We start from the raw sequence: 9,666 nt of genomic DNA on the forward strand, positions 1-9,666 counted from the left end.
AAAGAGTGAGGGTGAGCAGTGATCCGTGATTTTGGAAGTTTTACCAGAAGGGGGTTGCTGGCGGACTTTGAGTGCCCTGCGGAAATATGGTGGGGACAAATCGCAGATAGAGCAGGGGGGGGCAAGACCGGAGAGGAGATGGTAGAAGACAGAAAGACCACCAACCTGCCTGCGGTGAGAGAGTGAGACACCAAAGGCTCAGACTCATCGCAGGAGACACCAAAATGAGATCCCTACATGCCTTGGTTTCCACAGCGTGAAGCCAAGAAAGGTGAGAGGCAGGAGCATCAGTCCAGAGGGGAGAGCAGTACTCCATCAGGCTGCAGACAAAAGCTTTGTAAGTGGTCAGGAGCTCAGGTGGGCCGAGGAAGGACTTTGCACGATGGAGAATTCCCGGTCGGCGACTGGCTTTGGAGGCGAGGTTTGAAATGTGGCTTTCCCAGGAAAGATCATGGCAGATAGTGAGACCCAGAAGCTTGAATGAAAGGACTTGTTAAGAATTGTTAAGAAAGTAGATGGGGAGATTTTCTAAATGGTCCTTTCGGAGAGACAGAGTGAGAGTGTGAGATTTGTCTGGATTGAAAGATATGTTCCACGTGTTGGACCAGTTTGTGATGTTACCCAGATCTGCAGTGAGCGAAGAAGCTGCTGTTTGCTGGTCTGCGGGATGACCGATGGTACTGCAGAGGGTGGAGTCATCGGCAAAGAGATAAAAAGGATATTCCAGAGAGTCAGAGAGATCATTGAGGAAAACCAGAAAAAGAAGAGGGCCCAGAACGCTACCTTGAGGAACTCCAGCCTGGACAGGAAGAGGGGATGAAAGAACTCTATTTAGGGCCACACGTTGACTGCGACAGGAGAGGAAGTATGTGAGTCATGAGTGGACATGGCCTTTCAAAGGCATACCATAGGAAGAGAGTTTGGTGACCAGCATAGGGTGCCAGATCAAGTTAAAAGCACGTGATATGTCCAGGGATACGGCTCGGATTTCCTGTCTGGAATTGAGTACCTCTATCCATCGTTAGGAGAGCAGAAGCAGCATATCCAGGGTAGAGTGACCTGGTCTGAAACCAAATTGATGATCATAAATAAAGCTATTGGAGAAGAGGAAGGATTTAATGTCTGAACCGATGATGGATTCTATTAGCATGCTGATGAATGGGAGAAGACTGATTGGTCTGTAGTTGCAGGAATCTGTTTTTGCACCTTTTTTATGCAGGGCAGTGATGTTTGCTGATTTCCAAGCAGATGGCAGATGACCTTGAGCAAATGAGAGGGTGAATAGAACAGAGAGTGGATGAGCAAGAGCAGAAGAGCAGGTTTTTAGGACACGTGGGCTGATGCCATCTGGACCGGTTGTAAAATGTGAGTCGAGGTTTGATGGCAAACTCTCCACCTTGTCAGAAGAAAAGGACCCAGAGTCCAGGGACAGTTGTGTGCAACTGGGTAAGGTGGGTACAGAAAGTGATGGGTTTCGGACACAAAATTTCGATGCAAACACCGAGTTTAGGCATTCAGACTTTTCACATGCGGTATCTGCAGTGTGGCCATTTAGGGTAAGGGAAGGGATGGAAGGGGAACATACACCAGAAACAGATTTGATTAGATGCCACTAGGATTTTGATGAGGGAGAGAGGTTTGAGAGTTCAGACTTCAGCTTAGAAAGATGTTGTTTTCTGGCTCTCCTGAGGGTAGATACACACTTGTTCCGAGCTTTATGGAAGGAACTGAGATTGCCCTCAGTTGGGTTTGCTTTGCATGAGGCAGAGGCAAGTTGTTTCAGGCCAACTGCCTTGCCACAAGCTTCAATTATCCAATGGCGGGAGGAAGGGTAGGACAACTGAAGATGAGAGGGGATAAATCTGTGCATGAGGGAGAGCAAGTTTCTTTGAAAGAATTCCCAGGATGAGTTGATGTTGGAGAAAGTAGCGATGGGAGACCAGTCTAGAAGTTTGACGGCTCCCTGGAGACCCTGCCAGTCGGTCTGAGTGAAATTCCAGACTCGACAGCATTGAGCTGGTTCTCTGATAACAAAGATGTCCACTTTGACAAGCACATGGTCAGAAGAACCGATTGGAGCGGAGGATGAACAGCAGATATTTTCAGGGAAATTTGTCAAAATCAGATCGAGAAGAAATAGACCACAATTGTTTGAGATCCGGTTGTGTTAATAACACAATAACACAATCGTGTTATTGATAAAGAGAGCGATGTAACTACCAGGAAGAGGAACAGGTCTATCATACCAGAGAAAGGAGTAACCAGGAAAAGAAAATATAAGGAGTTAGAGATTCTTTAAGGAGGAAAGTTTCTGTTAAGCAGATTATGTCTGGTTTGTCAGTGGCAACTTGAATGGAGAGATCAAACAGGTTGAAGAAAAGGCCCCAGATGTTTGGGGAAGATGGAGGGATTGAGGCTTTAGGTGCAGGGAAAGGGAAGGGAGGGGGGTGAGAGGGAAGGACAAGGGAGGAGATGGGGAGGTAGGGAGAGTTGTTGACAGTGTGTGGGAGATTGCAGAAGAGCGAGGCGAGAGTGCCAGATTGGGAGGACAAAGGGCTCGGTGGGGATAGGATGAGGCACATTCGTGAGTAATAAGAGAGGGTGCAGAGGGAAGTAGGAGATTGGAAGAGATGGAGGAATGAGTTGGAAGAGAGAGGGTGGTGGGGCAAGGAGGCAACTTTGTAGATGTGTGGGGGGCAGCTTTTAGAAGGGGGAGTGAGGGGGAGATTTGAAGGAGAGTGGCAAGGGGGGGAGAATTGAGAGAGAAGGATAAGAGGGGAGAGTTGAGGGAGAAGGGTGAGGGGGGAGAATTGAAAGGTGTGGGGGAACCTTTGGAGAAAGATGAGGGGGAAGCTTGTTGGGGGGAGTGAAATTTGCTTTTAAGAGGGAGGACATTGCTGATTTCAGAGGAAGGGGTGAGAGGAAAGCGTTGAGATGGAGGGGAGTTGATGAGAGCAGGCACAGCCATGGGGGAGAAGGGAGAAGGGAGTGGTGGGGAGAGGGAAAGGATGAGACTGGGTCGTAGTATGGTAAAGATGGAAGCCGACCCCATTTCCACTGGGTAGTGGAAGATTTGAGGGGGTGAGAAGAGGGGGAGGTGTAATGAGAGGAAATAAAAAGCATGTTTGAAATATTGAGGAGTGTACCGAATGAGAGAGTGAGATATTTGTTAGGTTGGAGTGGAACTCACAGATGTTTGAACACCATACAGTTTGGAATACCAGAGGATGAGCTGCTAGTAAAGCAGAGAACAGTGACAAGGTGTTAAAGGCCCAGTCACACCTTGACGTTTTAACCAGCTTATGCCGATTTTTGGAAAATTTGTCTAAAACGCTGGCATACGTCGAATACGTTATGGGTAAGTTTTGATAACATTGAGAGCACGCTGAAAAACACTGCCATACGTCGTTGTACGCTGGCTTTAAACGTTGTACTTTTCGGTTGTCCTCAAATTTTCCATGCTTGAAATTTTAAGACTTATGCCAGCGTATGACTCACACGTTCCGTATAACGCTGGCCATAAGTTGTAGGCACGTCACGCGATCGTTGACACACGTCGACACACGTTATTTGTAAGTTACTCATAAGTCGAAACACATCAAGGTAATGGTTAGCGTCAGTGTTCCAGACTCCCTGGTTTTTTTTTTAGTTTTGTTTTTTTCTTCCTTCCTTCGGTATGATGGTGATTTTGACACTTCGATTTCTAGTGTGGTTATAATATAATAATATTAATAGGCTGCCGCTCAACGATTTAAATCATAACCGCACTGTACACTGAACACCGTCATACCGAAGAAAAAAAAAACCGGGAGTCTGGAACACTGACTCTAACCATTACCTTGACGTGTTTCGACCTATGAATACCTTACAAGTAACGTGTGTCGATGTGTGTCAACGATCGCATATCGTGTGTACAACTTATTCCCATCGCATGCGGAGCGTGTGTCATATGGCAAGTACGTCGTAAAATTTTCAACATGTTTAAAATTACAAGACGTGCTCCACTTACTATGACGTATGATAGCGTACTTTAGCGTTCTATTCACGCATACCAAACTTACCCATACCGTATTCGACGTGCGCCAGCGTTTTAGACGCATTTTTCAGAGGTCGGCATACGCTGGCAAGATCGCCAAGGTGTGACTGCGATGTTGACACTTCCATTTCTGCGGCGGTTATGATTTGAATCGTTGTGCGGCAGCTTTTTAATAGGCTACGCCACGTGATCGTCGGCGATGCGTGCAACGCGCTCTGCCTAAGTTAGACTATCGTTGGGCATAGGTTGTGAAGGCCGACAACAGGTTCAGCATTCGTTGGTATAAGTTATCTATAACACAACGAAACGTTCTCTGTCCGTTACTAATACGTTATGCATAAGACCAAGTCATTATAAATACGTCCGAATCTTTAAAAAAAAAACATCAAAAGTTCAACGTAAGCCAGCGTTTTACATACATTTTAATATGTTGCCATTGCTGGCTAAAACGTCAAGGTGTGACTGGGCCTTAAGAGAGAAGGTCGGATGGGTGGCAAGATGGGAGGATTAAGGAGCGGGCATAACAAAGATGGAGATAGGAGGATATAGATTTAAGAAGGTGGGGTGAATATGTCGTGAAGTTGGAAAAAGAGAATGATTGATGGAACATGAACATACATTGCAAAACTTGATTTAAAAAAAAATTGTAGGTCAGAGATACATTACACGTTAGTAGGGTAAGAATACTGATTCTGGCTCACTTTTCCCCATGTAAATGAATGGGGGATTTTCAGCGATTTATATTTTTTTTCCCTAAAAATAAACCCCCCTTTTTATCCCAAGGTATATTTATTTGTCTCCCCTTTTAACTTGGAGGTTGAACCTCATTGAATTGAACACCTGGGGGTTGAACAGCTCACTCATTGAACCTATAAAGATTTGTTCATTCTCAAATTCCTTCAATAGTTTAATTTTCTTTGCACAATAATCCCCATCTAAAATATTGACAAACAAAACATTTGAATCTTTATATTTTTTAAGATACCCCTTTTGTGCCATTACGAAATGATAAACTTCTCTTAATGCTCTTGTTTGACCACCTCCTGAGCCACAGGTTATTTTTTGTTAAGCCCCGCCCACTTTTCTTTAAGCCCCGCCCACTTTTGTTAAGCCCCGCCCACTTTCCACAAGGTATTCAATAAGCCCCGCCCACTTTTCTTTAAGCCCCGCCCACTTTTGCTAAGCTCCGCCCACTTTTCATAAGGTATTTTTTCTAAGCCACGCCCACTTTTCCTAAGCTCCGCCCACTTTTGCTAAGCTCCGCCCACTTTTCATAAGGTATTTTTCTAAGCCACGCCCACTTTTCCTAAGCCCCGCCCACTTTTGCTAAGCTCCGCCCACTTTTCATAAGGTATTTTTTCTAAGCCACGCCCACTTTTCCTAAGCCCCGCCCACTTTTGCTAAGCTCCGCCCACTTTTCATAAGGTATTTTTTTCTAAGCCACGCCCACTTTTCCTAAGCTCCGCCTACTTTTGCTAAGCCCCGCCCACTCTTACATCATTTCCAGTTCATCTCTGACTCACAAAGAAATCACTAGAAAATTACAGGATGTTATGGTTTTGAAAAATTTCCCAATGAAGGCTTGCCTAGGCTTGCCCAGGGAATTTCCAAAGGAAACCACACCCACCAGTCTTTCTCTATAAAAGCTTCAAACCCAGGCTCCATTTTAAACATTTGTTCTTGCTGGCAATGGTGTTCTGTGTGCTTGTCTCAAACTCTCTGTCTTCTATGGAACTAAACCTTCAAGTTGATGAACTGGATTCAAACCTCTTATCTATTGAGGTAAGATTTTTTATTTTCCTATTTTCAAACTTTGATTGAAGCATACTCATTTAATAATTAAATAACTTAATTAATACATTATTATTTTCTCTCACAGGAAATTGTGTCTGAAATACGAAATGAAAATACTGCTTTTGCTACAACTTGGGGGAAATTGTTGGCTTGGTTGAAGACCTTGAGTGGGATGACTTTGGTGTTCCTTGGAACTCTCTGTCTTCTATGGAACTAAACCTTCAAGTTGATGAACTGGATTCAAACCTCTTATCTATTGAGGTAAGATTTTTTATTTTCCTATTTTCAAACTTTGATTGAAGCATACTCATTTAATAATTAAATAACTTAATTCATACATTATTATTTTCTCTCACAGGAAATTGTGTCTGAAATACGAAATGAAAATACTGCTTTTGCTACAACTTGGGGCGAAATTGTTGGCTTGGTTGAAGACCTTATGAGCGACCAAGACCCACAGAACGAGTTCGTCCTTGATGACCCAACCAAAGAGTTATACCTTGGAGACCAGCAAAATCCTGAAAAAGAGTTTTACAGCAATAGTACTCATTGTGAGTTATCAAGACAATACCCACTGAACAAGTTATACCTTGATGAGCCAGAATACAAGTTTTACCTTGGAGACTCACAAATTTTGAAAAAATCAGTAAATGAGTTCTGCCTTGATGGTTTAAATAACTACCTTGGAGACTCAGGAAAAGGGTTTTGCCAAGATGGTTCTAAATATGGGACCTACCTTGGAGACTCACAAATTTTGAAAAAATCAGTAAATGAGTTCTGCCTTGATGGTTTAAATAACTACCTTGGAGACTCAGGAAAAGGGTTCTGCCAAGATGGTTCTAAATATGGGGCCTACCTTGGAGACTCACAAATTTTGAAAAAATCAGTAAATGAGTTCTGCCTTGATGGTTTAAATAACTACCTTGGAGACTCAGGAAAAGGGTTCTGCCAAGATGGTTCTAAATATGGGGCCTACCTTGGAGACTCACAAATTTTGAAAAAATCAGTAAATGAGTTATCCTTAAGAGACTTTGTAAGTTGGTTTTACTTTGAATACTTGAAATGTGGGTTCTGGATTGATAACTCACAATGTGATACATATCTTGGAAACTCAACGGGAATGTGGTTATACCTTGAAGACTTGGAAAGTTGGGTTTATGTTGGACACTTGAAACTTTTTTGGGGGCTTTTATTTATTTATTTATTTATTTATTATTATTATTATTTTATTTATTTATATTTTGGAGACTTTTGGAGTTGCTATCACTCTTTGGGATCTAAACCTATCGATGTAGTTCTTTGTTGGATGGTGCTTGATGGGAGCAAGATCAAGAAAGTTCTGGGAAGAAAGTGCAGGCTTACTCCCTCTTTCTACGTCATCAAACCTGAAAGCCTTAAAAGACAGAATTGGAAGAAGAGAAAAAAAACAAAAAATATACATTGTTCGTTCTGGGAAGAAAGTGCAGGCTTACTCCCTCTTTCTACGTCATCAAACCTGAAAGCCTTAAAAGACAGAATTGGAAGAAGAGAAAAAAAAAAAATATACATTGTTCGTTCTGGGAAGAAAGTGCAGGCTTACTCCCTCTTTCTACGTCATCAAACCTGAAAGCCTTAAAAGACAGAATTGGAAGAAGAAAAAAAAAAACGTAAAAATATATATATATATAGGTGGAAATCTCATTTTGAAAAAGACATTGTGTTGGGCGAGGATTGAGTTGGGGTTGAGATTTTGAATGTGAGGGTTGGGGTTGAGATTTTGAATGTGAGGGTTGGGACACACACACATACACATCAACAAACAAAAGTTAAGCCTTGACTATTCAGTTGAGGATTCTGTGTTTGGGGTTCACAGATCTAAGAACGTCCCCCTTGACACACATTATATACTGTTATACACCTCGGACTTGGCCCTCGAGTGTCCACAACGGTGTATAGTAGGAGGGAGTGAAGCGCCAACCTATTGCTCCCATTGCACACACACACACAAACAAAAGTTAAGCCTTGACTATTCAGTTGAGGATTCTGTGTTTGGGGTTCACAGATCTAAGAACGTCCCCCTTGACACACATTATATACTGTTATACACCTCGGACTTGGCCCTCGAGTGTCCACAAAGGTGTATTATCTGCTTAGTTTTGTCTTTTGTAATTCCTGTGAATAAAATGAACCTAAAATCTCTTCCCCTTCCAAATCATATATTTTATAAGTCCAAGGAACTGTATCTATTACATCAACAATTTTAAAAAGTTCTTTCGTCCATCGTTCAGTAAAACCCTTTTCAAAATGAGATTTCCACCTATATATTCTTACGATATCACCAACTTTGAACTTAGGTTTTCTGACATTAATCTCTTTTTCATATTTTAATTTTGTAAATGTTTCTGATGGCTTCATATTCGTTGACGTGTGAATCGTGTCATTATACTTATCCACAATATCCTGAATAAAAGATAACCATTGTTGTGAACCGAGTTGTGTGAATTTTTTATATAGTCTCTCTTTTAAGGTACGATTAAAACGTTCAACAACAACTGCCTTCCCTTCATTAAAGGTACTGTATAATGTAATACTGTTATTTTTTAAAAAATTCATAAATGTCTTGTTATAAAACTCTCTACCCTCATCAGTCCACAATTTCTTAGGTTTTCTCTTACTTTTATTAAATATCTGTTGAAAAGCTAACACAAGAGTATTACCTGTTTTGTTTTTTAAAGGGACAACCCACGCATATCTACTCCTCAAATCAATAACGGTTAAAGCATACTTGTACCCCTTATCATTATTGAGTTCAATCAAATCAGCAGACCAGATATAATCAACTTCCTTGGAATAAACTTTCCTTCTCTGAAACTTTGTGAATATTGGTTTATGTAATTCATCAGCTAATTGCTCTTCAGTCTTAATGGCATCATTAGAGCCTATAAGTTTTTTGAATTTCCAAGTCCAAGTTTCAATTTAGCACTAATCATCTTCTTCACGATGAACCTATCAACTTTTTCTCTCAAGGTTGGATTTTGTATCAGAGACAAATTATATAACATTTCTCTATCGGCTTCATGCTTTTCTTCCAACGTTGTGGTATTCCCATAATCAATATCGTGTCTCATGCACACTTCATCAACTCTATTGATTGGTTTACTCCAGGATTTAGGATTGTCTGCCTCATCTAATCTTTTATCCAAGTTTGTGCCTGGACCACAGAAAGAATACCCTGGAAGATGTAATTCCCCTGGTATTCCAGTAGTTGTAAATTTACTTCCTGATAAAAACTTTTGTATATCTCCTCCGAGTTTGTGTTTGGAGATAAATTGATTTTTTTTTTGAACCACACACCGAACATATACCTTTTTGTATAACCCTGTTATTTTTACTTTTAATATATGAAATATTTTTAGTATTAGTTTTCTTTTTACATTTGAGACAATAACTCATTTATTTATGAGAAAAATTTCTGCAGAGTGCAAAAACCTTTTTAGTTTCCAACATGCACATTTGAATCTTAATTTTTAAAACATAAAGAATCCTTAGAAATGCCTTCACTCTCTCCTCCATTTATTTAATAAAAAACTTGAATTAAAATACATGTCTTCTCGATGTCGATAGTCTTGTCGAAAGTATTGCAAATAGACTTTTTAATTCTTTGTATTCCTCCCTGGTGAGATAAGTTAATTTCTTTAATACCTCTATTCTTTTTTGAATCTCACTGGTTTCCATATTTTGATATTTATTCATTCTCTCTCTTTCCTCCCTCTCTCTCTTCTCTCTTTCCTCCTTCTCTCTCTCCTCCTCCTCCTTTTCCTCCTCTTCCCTCTCTTCTTCAACTCCTTCCTCATCCC

The 9,666-nt window shown here is 41.1% G+C and overlaps 1 long non-coding RNA gene across 1 annotated transcript; it reads left to right on the plus strand.

The window, feature by feature from the left end:
- The first annotated feature begins 4,730 nt into the window (after positions 1–4,730).
- Positions 4,731–8,292, plus strand: LOC147018269 (uncharacterized). The gene is made up of 2 exons (XR_015062326.1): positions 4,731–6,091; positions 6,189–8,292. It is a non-coding gene; the product is annotated as an uncharacterized LOC147018269 (long non-coding RNA).
- Positions 8,293–9,666: the final 1,374 nt, after the last annotated feature.

This window comes from Eptatretus burgeri, chromosome 10, assembly GCF_056783735.1.
Source record: "Eptatretus burgeri isolate ZD-2024b chromosome 10, Ebu_testis_v1, whole genome shotgun sequence".
Taxonomy (NCBI): Eukaryota; Metazoa; Chordata; class Myxini; order Myxiniformes; family Myxinidae; genus Eptatretus; species Eptatretus burgeri.